This window comes from Mytilus edulis, chromosome 6, assembly GCF_963676685.1.
Source record: "Mytilus edulis chromosome 6, xbMytEdul2.2, whole genome shotgun sequence".
In the NCBI taxonomy this organism is placed as follows: domain Eukaryota; kingdom Metazoa; phylum Mollusca; class Bivalvia; order Mytilida; family Mytilidae; genus Mytilus; species Mytilus edulis.
In genome coordinates, this window is record NC_092349.1 from 63,961,713 (window position 1) to 63,986,406 (window position 24,694).

Here is a 24,694-nt window from a genome sequence, read left to right on the forward strand (position 1 = left end):
TTGAGCATAGCAGGCAAAACTATAAATGATAACCATTCAAATAATACATGTTACTCAAATGTATTTGTTTACAGTGCAAAACCAGATATCAATCTATCATTAGCTGTTGTGTACAAGAATCCTAGTAAGCCAAAATGTATTACAGGAATGTCTCTTATGGAACTTTTAAAGACGTGACTAAAAATTAGATACAAACATTTCCCCTGGTAAGGGACAACTAAAGACATGCAACATGTACTTTGAATTTTAATTTGATGGGTGGAATGTTTAGCTAGTTATAAAGCCAGTTTTAACCCACCAGGTATATCGGAAACTGCCTGTACCATTTCCGGAATATGGCAGTCGTTTTTCATTTGTTCCGTTGATTGATAGTGTTTGATTTTGTCAGTTTGTTCCCTTTTTTGAATTTACGTAAGAGTTCAATGGTTTTCTAAAGTAAAATCACCATCAAAATGTGAACAACTAGATTTATTTGGCGTATTTACGGTTTGAGAAAGAAAACTTGGAGTCATGAACAAAAAACAAATACGACATGCATGAAGTAACGATAGCCACTCAATAACATGCTCCAGACTTAGGCCGTGTACACGATGGATTTGTTCTCACTGATTTTTTTCTCGATAGACTCTCATTCGTTCTACGATCTTTTATATCTTACTATTCCATATCAATTTTAACATAGTCCTTTGACCTAGTTTAATGAATGCTAATATACTTGTTTTGTGGTCTTCATGGTTAGCTATTTCATTGGCAGTTTGATAAACTTATGTCTCATCCCTTTTGCATATTTAAGCAAATAAAATATGTTTAAACTAATTGGCATTCATACCAAATCTTATTTTCAATATGAAATTTGAAGGTCAATGATTGTGTTTGTTGCATAATGTTTACAATAAACTCATCATAGATACCAGGACTAAATTTAGTATATACGCCAGACGCTCGTTTCGTCTACAAAAGACTCATCAGTTTAAAATAAAGATGTTTTTGTTGTTGTTTTTTATTTTGATGGATCATTTGGTAATTGCTTTACATTTCCATTTAATTTTTAAAATAAAGAGTTGACATTTATACACTTAAAACCACGTATCAAAATGTATGCGCTTCAGCTCATCTTGGTGTAGTCACTTTTTGTTCATCGTATGAATTTCACTGGTATTAATTAGAAATATATAATGAGAAACATTCATTAACAAATAAGGCAACAGTAGTATACCCCTGTTCGAAAGTCATTAATCATTTGAGAGAAGAAAACTAATCCGGGTTACAAACTAAAACCGAGAGAAACACATCAACTATAAGAGGAAAACAACGAAACAACAGAAACACTGAAGTGCAACAACAAAAAAACGACAATGCAACACTCATAGAAAGAAACTATAAGATAACAACTGCTAATTTCCTGACTTGGCACAGGACATTTTTTGAAAAAAATGGTTGGTTGAACCGTATTTGGCTATCCAAACCTCGCGCTCTAATGGCATAACACTCAAATGACAACATTACATGACAGGACTTCAGTACAAATGGATGCAAAAACTTTCAAGACAGAGAAGTACACAAATAAACAATACATTGGTACATTTCGACATGCTAGTAGTTATTAAAGGTACCAGGCTGATAATTTATTTCGCATGACGAGCGTTTCGTCTACATAAGACTCATCAGTGACGTTCAGATCAAAATAGTAAGAAAGCCAAACAAGCACAAGAGCATTGATGATCCAAAATCCCAAAAAGTTGTACCAAATACGGCTATGGTGATCTATGCCTGGGATAAGAAAATTCTTAGTATGTAGAATTATTCATACTTTTGAAAAAGTAAATATATAAAAACGACCATACAATTGATATTCATGTCAACACCGACTAACCACAGAATAAAAACGAACAAGTAAAACAACCTAGGACAGCACATAAACATAGCAGAACAAAACCACGAGTTGTCTGTCACACGATTGAATCGATGCCACATATGCGACACCATAAAAGCCCTTGTCATCCATAACATTATATATTTGACCATGCTTTCAGTACATTTTTTCTTCAAATGTTGTATTTTAATATGATAAGAAGGAATAAGATCAAACGAATGCTTCGTGTGCTATTTTATAATATTCAGACGATGTTTTTTTTTCAAATAAGATATTTTATTTTTATTGATTCGTATGTCACTAAATTTGGATTTAAGTAAATAATATACATCCATTGGTACTTGAATATTGTTTATGTAGTGAAAACACCCTGTAGATGGATTTTTAAAGTAGTACCAAATAGGAGGAACAACAAGAGCAATTATATGTGACCCTTTCACATGTAAAATGATACAATTATTCTAACTTGTTAACATAAAGTTGATATACGGGACAGGTTAATATGATATAAATTAATTTATCTAATTTAAATGAAGTGGTAAACTAGTGATTAAATAACGTAGTAGGAATAATAAGAGTTTTTATATGTGACCCCTTAACATACAAAATAATAGAATTATATACTTTCAAAATTAAGTTGATTTTATAGATAAATGGACAGGCCAACATAATTCAAAACTTTAGTGCAGAAAGGTTAATTTCCATGTCATAATCATGTTGAAGTTGACAAACTTTATCTAAAGTGGATATTTTACATATGGTTTTGGACAAAATGTAAATGAACAAAGGCCTTCCCTTTAAACACACATGCATGTCTTTGTTGAAAACATTCAATTTTGTTTGTCCCAATTTGTATGTTAAGAATGTACTTAAAGGGGCACTAGCTACGAGATACATAAACAATCTAAAGTTTGATTTTTTTCTGTTCAATCAATAATGAAAGTGAAATAGTGAAATAGCAATTCGCTTTTAGCAGCCAAAAAGGTACAATTTTGTCAAATTACGCTAAGAAACATTGATAATTAGTTATTCACTTGCAAGTGAACGAGTCGACCTCTTTAAATCCGTATTCATGTGAACTTCAATTTAACCCCTAGCTAGAGATCCACAACGCATGCATTGTACGTGTACTGGTTATTTAAAGAAAAAGAATGTCAACAATGAAAGTGAAACTACGGCAAATCATTTGATTACTAAGTCGATGCACATAAAATCATTCTTATACGGTTATAAACAATGAGAAACATCTATTTTTAATCTATAAAATAAAATCAAACAGACCTATAAAAATCCAATTGCACGTGTTGGTTTAATCTATTCATATCTTTATTTATGTTTACATCGCTTATATGGTCATCTGAGGTCAAATCGATAGGTAATGAATTGCGTCTAGACTAAAATACAGACGAAACGAACCTATATATTATCTACCCCATGCTCTGTAAACTGTTTATGTTAGACTTTTGATAGTTTGGATAAATGTTTTACATTGTTATAAATCAAATATGAGAATTTGAGTCAAATCGGTGACCATGAATTTGACAGCTAGTGCCCCTTTAAACATCGTAAAGCTACCTTTGCCTTTTTAATATGTTGTAAAAACTCACTAAAGATACAAGACATTAACCCCAGAAGTGCATATGAAACATGCGACTTATTAGGTATCACAATTATAGATCGAATTCTTTCAGTACCGGATATGCCATGTGAAGTTTACCATGTGAACATATGAAAGTAGCTTGCTATCATTGGCTTTAACGGAGCAAAATCGTGTAATACGATTTCCGTTATCTATTCCATCTTTATTGGTGTAGTGCAACCATTGATTTCCCCTATTAGTCTTTGTTAAATTTGCAATTTTCAAAAAGAATTGTGCAGAATTTCTCTTTGTTTCAAATAAAAAATCCAAAAAAAGTAAAATCACAAAAATACTAAATAGTTATCAAAAGTACCAGGATTATAATTTTATACGCCAGACGCGCGTTTCGTCTACATAAGACTCATCAGTGACGCTCAGATCAAAATAGTTAAAAAGCCAAACAAATACAAAGTTAAAGAGCATTGAGGACCCAAAATTCCCAAAAGTGCCAAATACGGCTAAATAAACACCGAGTAAAATTCAAACTGGAATAAAGACACCATATCATGTTGACTGTCATTTTCACATAAAGAAATAAAGAGATGTGGTATGATTGCCAATATAATAATATCAACCAGAGTCCAAATGACGTGCATGTATGCAATTGTAGACAACCGTAAACAATAATGTACTATAATTTTCAATAACTTTTTGCATTTCAATAATCGTTCATTGTCAAATTATACTTAGCCTTGCATTACTTAAATTTTCAATCAAATTAATTAAACAAAAATAACCTTTGAAGTATGTAACCTATTACTTTTGATAGTTTGTATTGTTGTCATTAATAGTGATTGATGTGACTACTGTTACATGTCAATTTTTATAGTATTTTTTTTTAATTTCAATTTGTATGTTCACACAGACTTATATATTTAGTTGTAATGCACTTATATCTTAGACGACATGGCAATGAATTTACATGTGTCAAATGAATGTCTCTGGACACAACTTGTGGTATCTTAATGTGGTTTGGACTACCATTCAGTAATTCAAGGTAGCACAATACAAAGATTTTTTTTACTTCTAATCTCCAACCTTTAAAATGGTGTTACTTTCTTATGACTGCATACAAATTAATAAAAAATGTAGATATGGATAGATAAATTATTTATCTTTTAAATGAATGCAATAATTTTGTTATGCAATCATTGTGTAATCAATTATTATGCGATTAATGGCAAATTCTTGGTCAGTTCACTTGAATGAATTTAGCTCTATCATCTCTATAACTACACAAGAAATTTTAACGTTATCTTAATCAACACAACAGGAGCTATAAAACCGTGTCTCAAATTATTGCTATCGTATTCCATTCTCTCATAAATCTGTAATTAGTGTAAACATCCTTACCACATAAAAGTAGAGATTATTTGATTAGGTGTAAAATTTGATCTATACATTCTATCCAAAATCTGAGACACCCTTTTGTAGATAATGGCTCTAGGAACAACATAATATAAAATCAACCCTCTCGGGGTATCCATGAAGCAGCTAATTTCAATTGAAAGTGGAAATTTCTTGTAAAATTTTGTAGACACCGTTAAAATTATAATTAATTACACATAATTGTTGTATAATACTAACATTGCATTAATTTGAAAGAGTAATCTGTTAGCTATCCACAAATACCACTTTTATAAATTTTCAAGCATTATAAAGAAAGTTACAGCATTTTAAAACTGGGGAGGTTGAGGTATAAAATCTTTATATTGTGCTACCTTAAGACAGGTTTATTTCTAGGTCAACAATAGTAGTCAATACGCTAATAACGTATGAGAAAATAACCAATTGCACAGAACATCTTCCGACCTGTCAATCCAACATGTACAATGTAAACTAGCTTCCCAAAGATAGCAACCCGAAGACACAGAAACCATGACTTGAAATCAATATGTGGTCACCAACAATAAACAATTATCTGTGCATATGTCAAGCTGTAAATTGTAATAACGTCTAAGATAAAATTTGAATTTATTCAAATAGTTATCTATATTATAGCATGCATACAGCAAAATCCGGTTTTCATAAGGGTGAACATCCTTTAAATGGGGAACATGTAAAAGAGACAACAACCCGACCAAACAGCATGTAACAAACGAAGGCCACCAATGTGTCTTCAACATACTAAGCAAATACCTCACCCGGAGGCGGGCTTCACCTGACCCCTAAATTAAAATTTACTAGTTCAGTGAAGATAGACGTCATATTAAACTCCAAAACATATAAATAAACAAAAAAACATACAAAGCTAGTATTAGTAACATTGAACTACAATGACTACTAAAAGTGAACTGCTGCTTAAAAAGTTCTTTTTCGTTGAATTTCTAGTTACAAAACTTTGATTTGTCCTTATCCTAGTAATAAATTACCATAGCCGTATTTGACACAACTTTTGGGAATTTTGGCTCCTCAATGCTCTTCAACTTTGTACTTGTTTGGCTTTATATCTATTTTGATCTGAGCGTCTCTGGTCAGTCTTATGTAGACGAAACCTGCGTCTGGCGTATTAAATTATAATCCTGGTACCTTTGATAACTATTTGATACCCAAATAAACTAACTAATACTGTCAAAGTCGTAGTTAATGCCGCTCTAAATGTCATGTACTTATACTTTAGACGACGTGGCAAACGAATGACTGCAGGTTCAACTAGTGGAATTATCACTGATATAGTCATAATTATATATTAACTGCTTTACAAACTCAATTGTACATCGTACTTTATTTGGACTTTTTACCTTTTTTTATCGAGCGTCATTGGTGATTCTTTTGTAGACGAAACGCGCGTTTAGCGTTAATACAAAATTTCAATCCTGGTATATATGACGTGTTTATTATGGAAATGCACGTCTATCAATGCACTATACTTAACACAATATAGAAAACTAAAGAGTGAGCAACATGAAACCCTTTAAAAAAACAGGGATGATATAACGTGTTCTGCGAGGATTATCATATCATGATCCACTTAGTTTACAATTCAAAGACAAAGGTCTCGGGGGATCAGAGTTATAGATGAAGAAGATATATTTCTTAAAATAAAACGTTCTAATATTTTATCCTAGTAAATTTTATCCAATGGTATCCGTATTTCCATGACCGTGTCGTATTGAAATACCAACAGAGGTATAGACCAAGTGCTAGGCAAAACATTGACTGTTCCAATAATACCTTCAACACATACTAACCACGAATTCGATTTGGAATTGTATTTTTATATGATATAGTTATCAAAGGTACCAGGATTATAATTTAGTACGCCAAACGCGCGTTTCGTCTACATAAGACTCATCAGTGACGCTCATATCAAAACATTTATAAAGCCAAACAAGTACAAAGTTGAAGAGCATTAGGATCCAAAGTTCCAAAAAGTTGTGCCAAATAATGCTAAGGTAATCTATGACTGGGATAAGAAAATCCCTAGTTTTTCCAAAAATTTAAAATTTTGTTAACAGGAAATTTATAAAAATTACCACATGTTTGATATTCATGTCAACACCGAAGTGTTGACTACTGTGCTGGTGATACCCTCGGGGACAAAACATCCACCAGCAGTGGCATCCATCCAGTGGTGTAAATAGTTATCAAAGGTACCAGGATTATAATTCAGTACGCCAGACGCGCGTTTCGTCTACATAAGACTTATCAGTGACGCTCATAAAACAACAATTGTCAGCTCAGACGTCATTTCATTGCAATTGGTTCTGTTAATTCATCCCATTCTGATATATATAAGGCCTAGCAAGAAAAGACAAATATATGCAAGCATTATACTGCAAAGAGAAGATACAAACATAATTCCCTTAAAATTACAAACCCAAAAGGAAATACTTCGAAATGACACACATCAAAACCCTGCACAGAAAAAAAAATCAAAACATACAAACTTCACTCAAAACCATGGGCAATTAATGTGCTCCAGTTAAATCAGTTACTTCTCCGCTATACGCACTTGTAGTAAGCATACGTTTATAAGTCTCAAGAAAAGCCAGAAAATTACAATTAACACTTCAGTGTTCCTGTTGTTCCTGAATTTTCCTCTTTTTGTGGATATATTTCCCTCAGTTTTGGTTTGAAGCATTTCAGTATTCCTGTTGTTCCTTTGTTTTTTGTTTTCCTCAGTTTTAGTTCGTAACGCGGTTTTGTTTTTTTTCGTTTTTTTTTTTTCTTCTCTCTAAATCGATTTATGACTTTTGAACAGCGGTATATATTATTGTTGTCTTTATCTAAAAATAGAAGGTAAGATATTAGCAAGAATAGCTATTTAAATATTCAACCTATTTTAAAATTTCATTTCACTTTATAGAGATCGATTTGTCGCGTAGAAATTCAGGTCATGTGAATCGCTGAACTTAGGTTATAGAATATTTTTCCAAAACAAATAAGTGAGGCAAGATACCAAATGTTAACTCTAGTACTAAGTCTATTTTCAATATGTCAATGTTTCAAATCAATATTCAACCTGTATGAAAATGAATAAAACTGTGTTTTTGAGCTTTCTTGCAGATATAAGTAAAATCTCAGATGTATACAATTTTTAATTTGAATGAACAAATGGGTCAAACCGGAAAAGGATTAAACTACATGTATTTGTAAGAAAAATTAAATCTGATTTTAACCATGTTTTTAATGACATATGCATCTTTTATCAGTGAAATTATCAGTTAAGCACTAGTATTGACTATATTAAACATATCGATTTATCGCAATGGATAATATCGTTTGTTAATTTCTTTAGATCAGACAGCCAAGAAAATCGTCATCATTTTCAAAAGTATACATCAATACATTGCGATGCCTAACAACTTTCAAACCATGGAAATTTAACTAATAATGCGACGTTATGTTTCTTTTTGTGTTCAAACAATGAAAGTATCCACAATCATTTAAATTCTGTAACGGCGAATTAGGAATACATATTACAAGTGAGAGGTATAGCTAGCTATAATTGGGTTAAATCCACCATTTTCTACATATGAAAATGTTTTTTTACAAGACGGGAATATGACAGTTATTATCCATTCGTATGAGGTGTTTGAGCTAACGATTTTGCAATTTTATTAGGGACTTTCCGTTTTGAACTTTCATTGGAGTTTATTTTGTGATTTTATTTTTTTTAGACATTTCTTCAGTGATATATAGGTCAGCATCTAAACGAATAAGTTATATTCTTAATCAATATGCAGGTTGTCAAATATTTACCTTTTGTTTTATAAAAGATGTGCTGATTTTTATAAGCATGAATAACCGTACCATGAACAATGCAAACACTATTTTTTTTTTAAAGTCGACTTAGTAAAAATTTTGTTGCCTTGATGAAATTTTCACAAATGACTGGATTCGTCAACACTTTATAAAATGTCCTATTGCTTTCACGAATTGGTTGATGATTCATATCAGGTACTTGTATTACAATATCGATAAAACAACATTTATTACAACTTTGTTAGATATTTCTGAATAAACTCGATCATAGAAACCAGTATTTAAATTATGTACTAGAGAGACTAACATTAAAAATCGCTATTGAACCTAAGAATGAAACCTAATTACAAGTAATAAAATTGAGAAGGAAACAAACGATTGGCATTATAAATTAACTTAACACAAACTTACGAAAGAAACTCTTTCAATTGTTATATATTACTCTTGCTGTTATCTCTCCAAAAGAACAAAAAGAACATTTCACAGAATTTCAAAATAAATGTTTTAATATCTATTAAAAAGAAAATAAAAATAGAAAAGAATGTTTACTAAGAATAATATGCCAAAACTAAAGTCCATAAAGGTGGAGGCCTTGAACAAAAGTAATATGGTTTCTTTATAAATTTTGTTATACGAGATATTTCATTACTCTTGAATGATTGAAACTGGGTCAATGAATAGTTAAATTACCAAAAGAAAATATGTTTATCTGCTTAATTGAACAGCTGTTAATTTAAAACAAAGATTTGAAATCAAATACAAGTCATTGATTTCTTCGGTTTTTATCATGATCCCGCCTTTCTTATGAATTTGATCCCATATTCAATGTAACTCGAGACTTTTAAGCTAGTAAATAAAATCGTTGATTTGTTATGATCATTGGAGTTATAAATTTTTATTTTTACATGTAGAAAATATGTCTGAATTTAGATTTTTACCAGACATCAGAGAAAAATAATGAATAAACATTTTGGGAATATGATTCGTTTGAAATGTACGTCCGTAACGATATGGCTTCTTATTGGAATATGTTCTACAATAATGACATTGATGTTTACGACTTTATCTTTCTCAACTAACTATTGGGTATCGTATTCAGTTAACAGGAACAATTTAACGGCTAATCAGAGAAATGATTATAGTATAAATGGGAGGTATACATATTCAAGACACCGTGGCCTTTTCCGTGAATGTTATTCAGTGGAAGAATCGGGTATGTTTCTTGCATCGAGGTTGGACACAATCGATAATTCGTGCTTTTTTGTTGACCTTGATATTCCTGATACGAACTTCACGACTTTATCTAACCACTATATGAGCAGAGCACATCTACTCAGAACATGTATTGCTTTTTTCATCATTGGAATAGTCTTACTTATTGTACTGTATGTATTAGGAATGGTTATCCTATGTTATCGCAGACGATCAAAATATGCGTTCATGACCAGCTTCCTGTCATGCTTGGTTGCTTTTTTCAAAGTTGCAGCCATTGCCTTTTGGCACGGAGCCTTTCATTTAGAGCAAAATAAAATAACTGACAATGTCGACAATGTTAAATTCTTCCCTTCATGGCCATTTGAAATAAAAATGGCGACCGATATCAACTTTGGTTGGTCCTATGTTTTAGGTTGGATCAGTTTCTTTTTCGCAATCTTTACTGCAATAGCTTATTTTATAACTGGATCAAAATTAAGTAAGACAAATAGTAAAAAGAGTGTACGGTTCAAAACTGGAAGATTAAAGGCTAGATATAGCAGGAACAATCGCCATGATGGTATCGTGTATCCATGGCATTTAACAGGACGTAATGGCATGTACAGGAATTATCCGTATATTTACGAACCAAATCCATTTATGAACATGCAAAACGATTTTGTATTCGATGATTATTTAATCCCACCAACTTTCTATTATTAACTCTGCAAGGTGTTAAATGTGTAACAAAAAAAAAGCTCTAACTTTAATTGGATTTTATTTAAAGACTAAAACCTTTTTTGAAACGTCGTTTGCACTTTATATTCCTGTCTAGTTAAGTATGCTTGAAACAATTCATTTGTTGAAAACAATCAATTAACAATAACAAAACTGATTATGAATACCAGCATGTAATGCTTAAAAAAGTAAAACGAACTAACTAGTGACATGTTATGTGCAATTTGAAATTAACACTTTTTTCCAAATCGTATGGAAAGTGGTCTAGGAATATACCCTCAAAAATATGGACATGGTGTAAGCTAGAAAAGATATTTCTAAAGCAAGCATATGGTTATGGGAAGATATGGAACTCCTTTTTCAGATTGTACTGTATTTAATGTCGATAATAGATTCATTGTATAATTGTATTTTTGTATCAAGAAGAAAGTGGTGTTTTAAATAGTCAAATATCAGTTGAAGAGTGCTTCCTTTTTAAATATAACAGCCCATATGAAGTATAACTTGTGACTATTAAACTATATATTATGTCCACGGTGTAACACATTTCACCGGTTGTGGATGACATGTATTTTATATGCAACTGCTTTGAGCGCTTTATGATATATATACACTGTCTTCAATTGTGTAAATGAAGACAGCAATATGGTTACTCTTATTTTACATTTTGTTAGTGTGCTAATAAATTAGCCTATATATAGACAATACAAGTGTGACCTCATTGAAAGTAGATACAAACAAGAAGATTCTCCGATATTCTTGAAATCAATTAAAAATAATCATGTTTCTATTTATAAAAAAACGAAGATGTGGTACAATCGTTAATGAGACAACTCTCCACCAGAGACAGATGACATAGAAATTAACATCGATTGGTTGCCATGCGGCCTTCAACAATGAGCAAAATTTATACCACCTAGTCAGCTATTTGAAAAAACTGTTTCCGATTTTATGCAGGCTTTAATGAAGACCTAAGTACTATCATGAATTTACAGCTTTTACATCAATAGGGTTAGCTTGGTTTTATGATCATCTTTGGTTAATTTAATATGACTTTATGCTCTTATACTATGCAAAATATATACCATAACAAGTATGATGACGCGAAATACTAAACACATGCTCCAAATCATTGAATTTGTTTCATCATGAAATCACATTTAATGAAGATATCCAACCTGGTAGGTAATTTTTCGAAAGACCAACAATAGACTGATGTTTAAAAAAAACATTATTTATACAAACTTGGATGCAATAACTTAGAACTTTTGAACACGAGTATATTACTGTTGCCTTCATATATACTGGCCATTATCAAGAAACCATGAAAATTTTCTTAAATATTTAATATTGTGAAATGTCATCTTTATGTAAATCATAATCACTATAAAACAATTCTAAAAAAAGTGAAACTTCAATAGCATCTACAGCATGTAACCTTGAAACTGTTCCATAAAATATATTGGTTAATACAGTTAACTATCATTTCCAGTTTTAAAATATGTTATCTGTTTTCCACAACTTCTTTTGAACTCTTAAATAACTGTTATGAATATAAAACACAAATGACAACACATCACTTACACAGGCAAATTTTGTTCACGTGAAATTAACATTAAATTAACATAAATTTCACGTGAAAAAATTCACGTGAATTTCACGTTAATCGAGCTTATACGCGTAATTCACGTGAAATATTTAACGTGAATTTCACGTGAAAAATTTACGTGAATTTCACGTGAAAGCTTAATTCACGTGAATTTCACGTGAATTTCACGTGAAATATCTGATTCACGTGAAATTAACGTGAAATATTTCACGTGAAATTCACGTAAATTGAGCTTTCACGTGAAATTTACGTGAAATCTTTCACGTTAATTGAGCTTTCATGTGAAATTCACGTGAATTGAGCATTCATGTAAAATTCATGTAAAATTCATGTGAATTGAGCTTTCATGTGAATTTTTCTATATTATTATTAAACTTTAAAATATCCATATCATTTGACAGTTCAGCATTATATATTAGGCACACATCATGTTCTCTCTTATATTCACTGCAATGATTCATCTGTAGATCTATAATATATGATACTTCTTCCAAATAAACTAGTTTATTTGATGGTTATTCCTAATGTATACAGTACAAGTGTGTAAAAACCAAACATTAAGTGCACAGACTCGGATTACTTTCCTGGTTCTAAACATTTTATTATATTAGACCTGTACATAAATATTTGTAATATATCATTTAACAACCCTAACAATAGTGCAATATTATTTAAGGAAATAGTCGAAAGATTTATGGATTGTGGTCATTTAAAAAAGATGTTTGCACTGATGTATTATAACATTTGAAATGATTTTTATCATGTACAAATGTTTACATAGATGTATAAGTCATATTGTGTGGTCATCAGTTATGACAAAAACCAATCATATTCTGGATAAGAACTATTTGCAAAAGATGCCAATTTTTTAGATGGTTTTGAAGAAATAACTAGTTCACCTCACCACATATTCATGTACCCATTTAAAGTCAGAAACCTTTTCAGTGGTTGTCTATAATCTCATCTTAATTAAAAGAAAATTATTCAGAGAATTTGGTGTTGATGGCAGCTCTTGACTCATATTGTAATTGTTTATAGTCTCTGGTCAATTCAATAGATCATGGCAAATCTTTGGCTTTTGTTGAGGACTGCATGTTAGCACCTATAGCTAAATGCCTTTCGGGTGTTTTTGTTGTTTTATTGCTGTCTGATTGATGTATACCTCATATCTCATTGTATTAATAAACTAAAAAAGAAAGTTCTATGAAACAAAGGCTAGCTGATATACAAATGTACCATATTGAAAGTCTCTCTGTAATTAACAACCATTTACTTCTTTTTTCATATAGGCATATACCATTAAAAGATTTCCAAGTTTGGCTGCACAATATAAAGCTAAAAATTCTTGTTATTTCATTTTTTTATATAAAATTTATTTTAAAAACATATACATGATATATATGCATTTTCATTTTTTTTTTAAATGTAACTTGTACATTTTTGTATGTTGACACAATAATCTGAATTTGAATTGTATTGTATTCTGAAAGTACTTATGGTTGAAAAAATATACACAATAGTTAATTCCAGTTGGTAATGGTATAAATTTCTTGACTACCATGTCTGTTAATAATGTTTAAGAGTCCACTTCTGCATATAATTGATATTTGTACCCAAGGATTCCTTCATACATTTCCACTTATTATCCTTGGATGTTGCTCCAATGATAAAATCCTGTAATGCCTACTTAGCAATCATACTCTTGGAATACTTCCTACAGTTCCTGTAATACAATAAATTCAGCATGTAATGTTTATTTCTGTATTGTAGTCCAGCAAAAAAGATAACATCAATTTAATCTCCAATAATTTACCAAACTTATAATTAGAAGAAAACTGTATTGTATTTTAAGCTCTGACATGATCAATTGGTGATTTTATGGTGATTTACCCAGTAAAACCTTGACAGTAAAACTTGGGTTTTCCCAGTATTTCCCACCGGGGTGGGCAATACTCATAAAACACAGGTTTTTACAATCCCTGTTTCAGGACATTTTATAGTTCTATTCTGTATCAGTTTTCTTATTGGTGAAAGCTGTACATATGATCATTTATAGTTAGCAGTATTCAGTCATTTGGACTCTAGTGAATAGTTGTCTCATTGGCAATCATACCATGTTAAATTTTTATAATAAACTTGTTAAATGAAAACAAACTCTATTCATGTAGGTGTACTACACATAACCTGTATATGTAAGTATACTTAGTGCCTATAATAACACAACTCATTATTTTCAAGCCCCCTTCTTACATGTCTTAGCCTCTTACAATCATTGCTTACACCAAATATAGCTGATCAATATCTTAATTGATTATATACAGTATACAACAGACTAAAATATGAAACTTAATATTGACCAATGAACCATCATAATGAATATCAGGTCATGGTAAGATGAACCATGCCCAGACAGACATGTACTACACCATTATGACCATTCAATCAGTTGCAGACAAGACAAAAAATACCTAATTTATGAAATCAGTAATTTTTTTAATCTTAGTCAAGCTATTTTGATATTCTAATTTCCTAAAACTACAAGCATAACACATGGGTATATTATAGGATTAAACACATTTTTTTCTAGAGGTTATTGATGTGTAAACCAGGTCGATTAACTCACAAACTGAATAAAAGTCGTTTGTTTATGTGTTGCATATATATTTGTTTTTCGTTCATTTTTTTTTTACATAAATAAGGCTGTTAGTTTTCTCGTTTGAATTGTTTTACATTGTCTTATTGGGGCCTTTTATAGCTGACTATGCGGTAGGCTTTGCTCATTGTTGAAGGCCATACAGTGACCTATACTTGTTAATGTCTGTGTCATTTTGGTCTTTTGTGGATAGTTGTCTCATTGGCAATCATCCCACACAATGACGTCATTCAATAAATTGCGTCAAGCCCGAATGACCGTTCTTTTGGACCTATTTTAAGGAAAATTTTTCTTAAGCTTACATAAATAAAAACTGACTATGTAAAAAAAAAAAAAAAAAAGTAGGGGTGTGATAAAGGGTATGCGATATTGATTAAACAGCAGACTATTTATCAAATATGCAAAAACTACTGTATTTACTACTAAACATATGATAAATGTAACTACATGCCTATTCCATGTATTCCATATATGTATATATAGCAGATTATTTTTTCCCTTGATCAGATCTGTTGATTGAAAATGGGTTTTTTTATTTTGTCAGTTTGTGTTTCAAGACTCCTTTTTAAATTTTCAATTTTCAGCTTTTTTGTCATACCAAAAAATTACCATTTTGACTACAAATACCACATAACCAATACATACCAGTTACATGTTCTGTAGCTATAGGGTCTCATCTACATGTATTTCTAATCAATTCATTCATTTCATTGTATAACTTCAAATCCTCTTACATCTTGGGAGCAACAAATGTGCAATTCTGAAAATTTAAATTCCATTAATTATTATAAATATAAGCCCTGAACCTGATTAATGTTTTCCAAATAAAAAAAAAGGCGATACAAATGAAAATTCATTTAGATATACAATGTAAATCAAATTCACACAGGCAACTATTGTAAAAAATATTCGCCAAAAGCAGTGAATCAGATAATTCGGTCAGATAGAAATTTTTTGATTTTTCGGTTGACATACATTTGTAATAACAAGAGAAAAAGAATCAAATTTCTCTTTCAGTCAGACAGACACTAAAACAGGTTGGCACAGACTGCAACAGCTAGTGGCAACAGAGAAAACAATTGATTTTTTTTATAACCAATAAGTGTCACTGTGAACATCACTAGCAAAATGACTATTACACTACTAGTTTTATAGATTGAACTGTTGTCAGGATCATAAACAGCTGACTAAGCAGTATTTTTCTGTTCATTGTTGAAGGTCAGAATAAAAGTGGCCTAAAAGTGGTTATTTCCCCTTCATTTTGAATGTGGATGACCATGATGGTTTTCTTATTGGTAATCCTACCACATCTCCTTATTTTTAAAATTAAATTTCTAAAAATGTTTAATCTGCAACAATTAAATTCTATTCATATACAAAAAAATGTACACCTCTACTTTTGCATAGACTGATAGGTACTATTTCTGAGACTGTACCAAAAATATGTATTACTGGAAATCCTAATTCGTTGGGACCAAAACTCCCAAAATCAATTCCAACCTTTCTTTTGTGGTCATATAGTCCTTATATTAAAATTTCATAGATTTCTGTTTTCTTATACTAAAGTTATTGAGCGAAATCTAAGAAAAATGCTTATTTTGGCCCTTTTTGGCCCCTAATTCGTAAACTGTTGGGACCAAAACACCCAAATCAATCCAAAACTTCCTTTTATGGTCATAAACCTTGTGTTTAAATTTCATAGATTTCTATTAACTTTTACTAAAGTTAGAGTGCAAAAACCAAATGTCTTCGGACGATGACAAAGAAGACGACGCCATTGTGATACTAATATACATTACACCCAAAAAATTTTCAATATATGCTGTCGTATAAAAACGGCAAAATTTCCTCAAAATTACCAATTAGGGGAAGCAATCAAACAACCAGTTGTCCGATTCATCTGAAAATTTCAGGGCAGATAGATCTTGACCTTATAAACACATTTACCTCATGTCAGATTTGCTCTAAAGGCTTCCGATTCAGAGATATAAGCCAAAATCTACATTTTACCCCTATGTTCTATTTTTAGCCATGGCAGCCATCTTAGTTGGTTGGCTGGGTCATTGGACACATTTTTTAAACTAGATACCCGAATGATAATTGTGGCCAAGTTTGGTGAAATTTGGCCCAGTAGTTTCAGAGGAGAAGATTTCTGTAAAAGTTTACAGACGACGGACGCCAAGTGATGAGAAAAGCTCATTTGGCTCTTTGGGCCAGGTGAGCTAAAAAATACATACTTTTTGTTGGATGCTGCATCATAATTATTACAAGTTAAATGAATGCAAGTCATTGAGTACATATATGTAGTTACTAGTACATAATATTTGAAGATAAAATAAAGGATAATCTAATTCTTATCAGTCTCTGGTCATTAATGAAGCCACACAACAGTGAAATGTAAGTCTCAGAGATGCATCACATACAATCATTGTATATACATGTATTATGAAGATTAATACTTACCATTGGCTGTCAACATACATTTTATGTACATGTAAAGCATGGAGTCATTGGACACTGCATGTAGGTTACTTCATTCCAGTATTACCAGTATCAGTCATAATCAATAGTCAACTCCTCTGTCCATTCCTTGTTATATTGCTGAAAGGGAGAAAACAGTATTTAGCATGTGGACACAATACTATTCAAAGAGTTTTGCAAACAATTAGCTTGTAATATCCATGAATTTCTTTCTATTTGTATTAGACTTGGAATTGTACTACATGTAATTATCTACAAGTATCAAATATCATGAGCCTGTGTCGAGCCTGTGTCGCTCACCTGTCTTCACTGTTGTTTTGAAAATCACAATTAATAGCATTAGATACCCTTTAAATGATTGAGGCAAAGTTTTATTAAATTTGGCACAATAACTAAAAGCAGGTCATTCCATTCATTGTCATGATTGTAGTCTTACAATAGTAACTGTCATTATTAAATTAGTTTTCAAGTTGTTACCATTTGAAATTGATTTTTATACAATTTTCCCTTAAACTTCTACAATAAACCCCTTTGATCTTATATTTTTACCACTTTGGTATCGAACCTTGCAATTGAGGCTCAATTTCATAGAGATCCATAGAAAGGTACACTGTATGGGATTTGCTCATTGTTGAAGGATTTACTGTGACCTGTAGTTTTATAATATGTCTATTGATCTTGGGTCAAGTTGGGTGAAGGGAAATAATACCATATCTTCTTATATCTACATGTATATATTCGTTCAGATGTATGAACATACACAAATGATGCACAATGTACATGTATATTATTCAAGGGTTTAATGTTCGGATACCAGATACTTGTTTTTTACCCATAATTATAAAAAGGTTTAGTCCATTACCCCAAAAAGTAATCCAAACCTTCCTTTTGAGGTATGGAACCTACAATGCTACATGTACAAAGTGGTACAATTTTATAGAGATCCTACACATACACCATGTACACAATTTATTGCCATGAAACATGAAAAATGCTTGTTTTGGACCATAATTCCAGATCAGTTTCTGCTAAAATAAAATAGTCTGAACTGAAACAAATTTTACACTTGATATGCAACTTGTCATGGAAAAACTATACAATAAATTATAATCAGGATAAATCATAATAATCAGATCAATATCTTCAAGCATATATACATGTAACCCCAAACAAGAGGCTCTCAAGAGCCTGAATCGCTCACCTGGTAAACAATGCCTTATTAACTAAATTAATAAATTAATGTTTGTTGTAAATTTAACAGAGTAACAAAGGCCATGTACTATCCTGGAAATACCTTTTAAAGCCTCTTAGGAACCTCTGGAAAGAAATGGGCATGAGTTTGCCCTACACTTGATTAAGACACAGTCTAGGTCAATCTGATGATTCACAATACAATTGCTATTAACAGTTTATCTGTATCTATAATAATATTCAAGATAATAACCCAACACTGCAAAATTTCTTTAAAATCATCAATTCAGGGGCATTATACCTGAAAAACCAGTTACCCAATTCGGCTGAAAATTTCAGGACAGGTAGACCTTGACCTAATAAATACTTTAACTTCTTGTCTTATTTGCTCTAAATGCTGGAGTTTTTGAGATATATAAGCCAAAAACTGCATTTTACCCTGTGTTCTATTTTTAGCCATGACGGCCATGTTTTTTGATGAAATAGAAAATAAAACACAAACTTTATTTTATACACCCTGCTGATCATTCAGTTGAAGTTTGGTTGAATTTGGTTGAGTAGTTTTAGATTTTTTAAAGTTAGCAAATATGATGAACAAAATGTGAAAAATTGTCATTAATTAAAGGACAATAACCCCTTTGACAATTGACAATTTTGGTCATTTTAACTTATTTGTAGATCTTACTTTGCTGATCATTTTTGCTGTTTACAGTTTATCTTTATCTATAATAATATTCAAGGTAATGACCAAAAACTGCAAATTTCCTTAAAATTACCAATTAAGTGGCAGCCACCCAACAATGGGTTGTTTGATTCATGAATCTGAAAATTTTAGGGCTGATAGATTTTGACCTAATGAACATTTTTATCCCCTGTCAGATTTGCTCTAAATGCTTTCGTTTTTGAGATATAAGCCAAAAACTGCATTTGACCCCTATGTTCTATTTTTAGCAATGGCGACCATGTTTGTTGATAGATCAAAACTTCGGATACAATTTATAAACTAGATACCCTAAGGAACATTCAGTTAAAGTTTGGAAGTATTTGGCCTAGTAGTTTCAGAGGAGAAGATTCTTGAAATAGTTTACGACTACAGACGCCAAGTGATGGCATAAGCTCACTTTGGCCCTTCGGGCCACGTGAGCTAAAAAAGAAATAAACTGATTATTTGCATGATTTTTTTTTAAGTCCAAGGACGGAGTACATAGCTCTGCAAAAATAAAACATCTGAAGTTATTTTTTCTGAACAGAATATTTATATACACAGCTACTTTTGCATAGGTACTATTTCTGTACTAAAAATTTGTAGTACTGGAAATCTACTTTTAATATTCAGTACTATTTTGTTACTCTAAAATTATTGTAATATTTAGGTACATGTACCTGTATTTTACAGTACTTTCATTAGTTTATTTGTACTTGAAATTTAGGTACTACAGCTTTTTGGTTACTACATTTTTTTGTACCTTTACATTTTCAGCATTTTGAAAGTTTTTCTATTTCAAATGAAATCTTTTAAAGTTATGGTTTTCAACATGTTCAAACAAAGACTATTGTATTATTTATGTACCAAAATATTTCGTACAAATCAAGTACTGTAAAATACAAGTACCTAAAATATTACAATAGTTTTAAAGTAAAGGAATAGGACTAAATATTAAAAGGAAATTTCCAGTACTGCATTTTTTTAGTACAGAAATAGTACCTATGCAAAAGTAGTTGTGTAGAGCTTGATCTGTAAACTTGTTACTGATTGTCATAATCTAAAATAAATATATCTATAATAAGGGTGAGGTTTTGTCAATGATGTTTAACCCCCCCCCCCCCCCCCCCACCCCACTTTCTGTATATGCATGTGCCAATCCCAAGTCAAGAGCCTGTAATTCAGTGGTTCTTCTTTGTTGCTTTGTTAGTTACATAATGATATTTGTTTTTACATGTACATTTGTGATTTTGGGGCCTTCCATACATGTAAATGTAGCTGAGTATGTGATATTGGCTTTGCTTATTGTTGAAGGCTTCACAGTGACCTTAAGCTGTTACTTTCTGTGTCATTTGGTGTCTTGTGGAGAGTTGTCTCATTAACAATCAATTCCACATCTTTGTTATATTGTATCGTCTTGTTGTAGTTATTGATTCATACCATTTTGCCAGTTCAAGACTTCCAAAAATGTATGGGAACATTTCCCTCCTCTAGCTGGAAATCCCTTGGCCCTTGTGGTAGTTTTCTATAAATTGTTATCCAATTATGTTTGATAACAAAAATCAACACAAGTGTTTTCTGATACATTGTATGACGTTAAATGGTATCTATGTAAAAAGTGAGGTACAGCCACCTGCAGAATAAGAGTGTACGACAGATTAGGCATTTGTGCTGGCTTTCAGTTACTGCTAGCAAGTCTTGAAACTTGTCAGTGATTGTCCTGTGTCATGTACAAATGTATGTGATATTAAACTGCAAGTGTTTTGTTATCTAGCTATATATATGACTTTGAGTTAATCATAGATAAGATACATGTAGTACAACATGTACAATGTACTATGTAGTATCGGTTTGAATCATAAACAAATATTCGTCTTGTCGCTAATTAGTGAGACTGTAAATTATGTTTTGTTTTGATAAACTAGTCGAAAATGAGTAAAAACAATGATGTACATACAATGTATATGTTACAGTAAATAGGTGAAATTAGGAATTACACGTAATTACTAAAAATTTCAGTAAATACCTGTAATTACTAGCCAATTTAGTAATTACATGTATTTACTAGTTGTTTCAGTGATTACTGGTATTCACTGATTTTCTTTGTCATTTTTACAGCTATTTACTGACTTGATATTTTTATAATTGTATAAATAAACCAATTGTTCAAGACGTTTCGGCCATTGGCAGCCATGTAGTTTAGAGGAATAATAAACAACTGAAGAAGGCCAATGGTCGAAACGTCTTGAACAATTGGTTTATTTATACAATTATAAAAGATATGTTCCCTATTGGAATTTTGAAAACAAGGATTGATATTTTTAATTTAAAATTAAAGATATAATCCAAGACACAAAATAAGAAAGTAAAAGGGTAGGTATTTTAGGGCTGACTTAATTAAGGATTTATTTAATGAATATAAGGCACACCTTTAGTGGTTGTGAATTGAAACTGAAAAATGGTTGTTTAAAAAGTATTGAAACTCCCTTAACATGCTTAATATCATTTGCAGCAGGCAAGACAATGATATCAATCCAAAATTAAGATATACATTTGTGAGAAGTTTATAGACAACTTTGCCAGCTCTTTTTGATGATAAACATTTGATAATGCCAAATTTGGTTGAATAATTCTTAAAATCTCATAATTTCTTTATATTGCAATCTTCATCAGGCATACTCTGCTGACTTCATTTGCTTTAATATTTTATATTAATCAATAAAATCAAAATCACTCATATTATGTCCTTTTTAACCTATTTTTAATTTACTTTACATTATGTTTGAAAATTACATTGTAATTGTTCTGCTCATTTTGGACGCCGTCGTTGGCAAATAAAATATTTGTTGTTTGTTGTTGTTGTTGCATATAAAGTTGCCCGATGACATAAGTCAAATTCCTTTTACAAAATAGTTTTATTTACAACTACTTTTGTCAAACTGTTGTGATAAAGCTGACATTCTTAACAAACAAATTTATACAATTTGATGGTGTTAAGAGTCACATTTCATATTTTTGTGTTTCTCTTTTTTTATGAGTTTTTCAAGACCTCCAAACTCCAGCTTATATACCTGCAACAAAATTTTATTATCGTTTTTATCTGTATAAGAATGATCTTTTGTGGATTAAATAAGCCATTCCTTTTGATTTTCTTTCAATGTTGTCACTATGATTATGTTTCTTTTTGTCGAGCCTGCGACCTTTGTCGCAAAAGCGAGACACAGCAAGCTATTCTGTCGTCAGCATCATCCACAAGTATTCACTATGTGGTTAAAGTTCTTTAAATTTTGATAACTTTCTTAAATTATCCTGGATTTCTACCAAACGTGAACAGAAGCTTGACTATAATTATGAGATAATTTTCAAGAAGTAAATTTTGTGAAAATAAAATCAAGTTTTTCCGTATTTTACTTATAAATGGACTTATATATGCCAGTTAACATTACATTCACATTGTAGTTAAAGTTTTTTAAATTTTATAACTTTCTCAGAATATCCTGGATTTCTACCAAACTTGGACAGAAGCTTGTTTATGATCATAAAATAATTTCCAGAAGTAAAGTTTGTAAAAAAAATCCCTTTTTCGAAATCCCTTTTCGTATTTCCTTATAAATGGACTTGTTTTTTTCCCCAGTTAACATTACATACACTCTGCGGTTAAAGTTTTTTTTAGACATTTATTAGATTTCATAAACCATCCTGGATTTTAACCAAATTTGGACAGAAGCTTATTACAGCACTAGTCAAAAGATTTGATACCCCCCCCATTTTTGTTGAGCCTGCGACTAACAGCTAAAGTAGGCGAGATACTGGATTCTGCGAAACCCTTACAATTTTAAATATGAATACATCAGTAACCTATCTCCAGCTAGGTGTTGAATTGAAGTTCACATGAATACATATTCAATGAGGTCCAATTAGTCACTTGCAAGTGCAAAAATCATCAACCATGTTTCTCTGCTTATTTAAGTAAAATAGAACCAGATTGACTGCTAAAAGTGAATTATAATTTCACTATCATGACTATATAATTTTCATTAATAATTTAACAAACAAAAAAATCATATTTAATTTATTTAACAGCTCGTAGCTAATGCTCTTATAACAAAAAAGGTACATTTTAGGCTAATCACTTTTTAAGAGTACTCACTGATCTTCTATAGCTAGAATTACCATAACTTTTGATCAGCTTACATTGTTTTAACAGTTATTAAATAGGTGTCAAAATTCATTTTAAAATTAGTAATTACTGGTAATAACTGGGCCGTTTCAGGAATTACTTGTATTTACTAAGTACATCGGGGATTACATGTAATTCCTAAATTTTAGTAATTACACATAATTCCTAATTTCACCTACATGTATTTACTGTCATGACTGTAACATATACATGAAAAGTATTTTGATAAAATTGAGAATAGAAATGTGGAATGATGTCAAAGAGACAACAAATAGACAGTTTAATTATTATATATGTCTCTGTTATAATACTGCATGAATTGTAACAGTAAACAAATATCAATAACGATAAGTACTTAAACAAAATTAAAGGGATAATAATTTTTCGTTTGCAGCAATACACATACATGTATTCGCCGAATTTTTCAACATTCTTTGCCATACTCTGTTCAAATAATAAACATTTTGCAAGTAGACAACATATAAAAAACAAGTGAAACTGCAAGCTACTGCTCACTGACGATACCCCCGCCGCAAGTGGATAATATTAATTGTGTAAAAATATGCAAGTGTTCAGTAAACAGGAAGTTGTCGAGTGCTGAATCTGAAAACGCATCACACGGTATAGCTGACTTATATTAACCCTTAAACCAAATTTCAGAAATCCTTGTATTGTAGTTCCTGAGAAAAATGTGACGAAAAATTTTCAACTTGGCTATCATGTGTAAAATCAAACAAGTGTTTGGTAAACAGGAAGTTGTTAAGTGATGAATCTGAAAACGCATCACACAGTACAGCTAACTTATATCAAGCCTGAAACCAAATTTCAGAAATCCTGGTAGTGTAGTTCATGAGAAAAATGTGACGAAAAATATTCATGGGACGGACGGACTGACCGACAGACGGAAGGACAGACAGGGGTAAAACAGTATACTCCCTTTTTTCTAAAGCGGGGGTATAAAAATCAGGGCGAATCGATAATGGGCGAACAGCCACAGGTACTTGGGCGAACGTGAAACATGTCGAACGGACACTACATCACTATACCAAACTCGAAGATGAAAACATTCAGTCATTGCAGATTTCTGTTTATTCCTGCACTATTAAATCATTTGTTTGAGTTACCTGTAGTATATCCTCGAGTATTTATTAATATTCATATCTCCTTGGTATTGGTTGTCTTGTTAAATTGGCTAAAACAAGTACAATGTACTATTGTTGTTGAC

General features: G+C 31.2%; 1 long non-coding RNA gene across 2 annotated transcripts; it reads right to left on the reverse strand.

Annotated features, from left to right (window-relative positions):
- Positions 1 to 13,687: 13,687 nt before the first annotated feature.
- On the reverse strand, positions 13,688 to 24,694 carry LOC139528105 (uncharacterized). 2 transcript variants are annotated; one of them, XR_011665524.1, is made up of 4 exons: positions 24,594 to 24,694; positions 17,378 to 17,515; positions 15,560 to 15,674; positions 13,688 to 13,984 (listed from the first exon to the last, which is right to left on the reverse strand). It is a non-coding gene; the product is annotated as an uncharacterized lncRNA (long non-coding RNA). The 2 variants fall into 2 exon arrangements; XR_011665525.1 differs by lacking the exon at positions 24,594 to 24,694 and adding an exon at positions 20,730 to 21,183.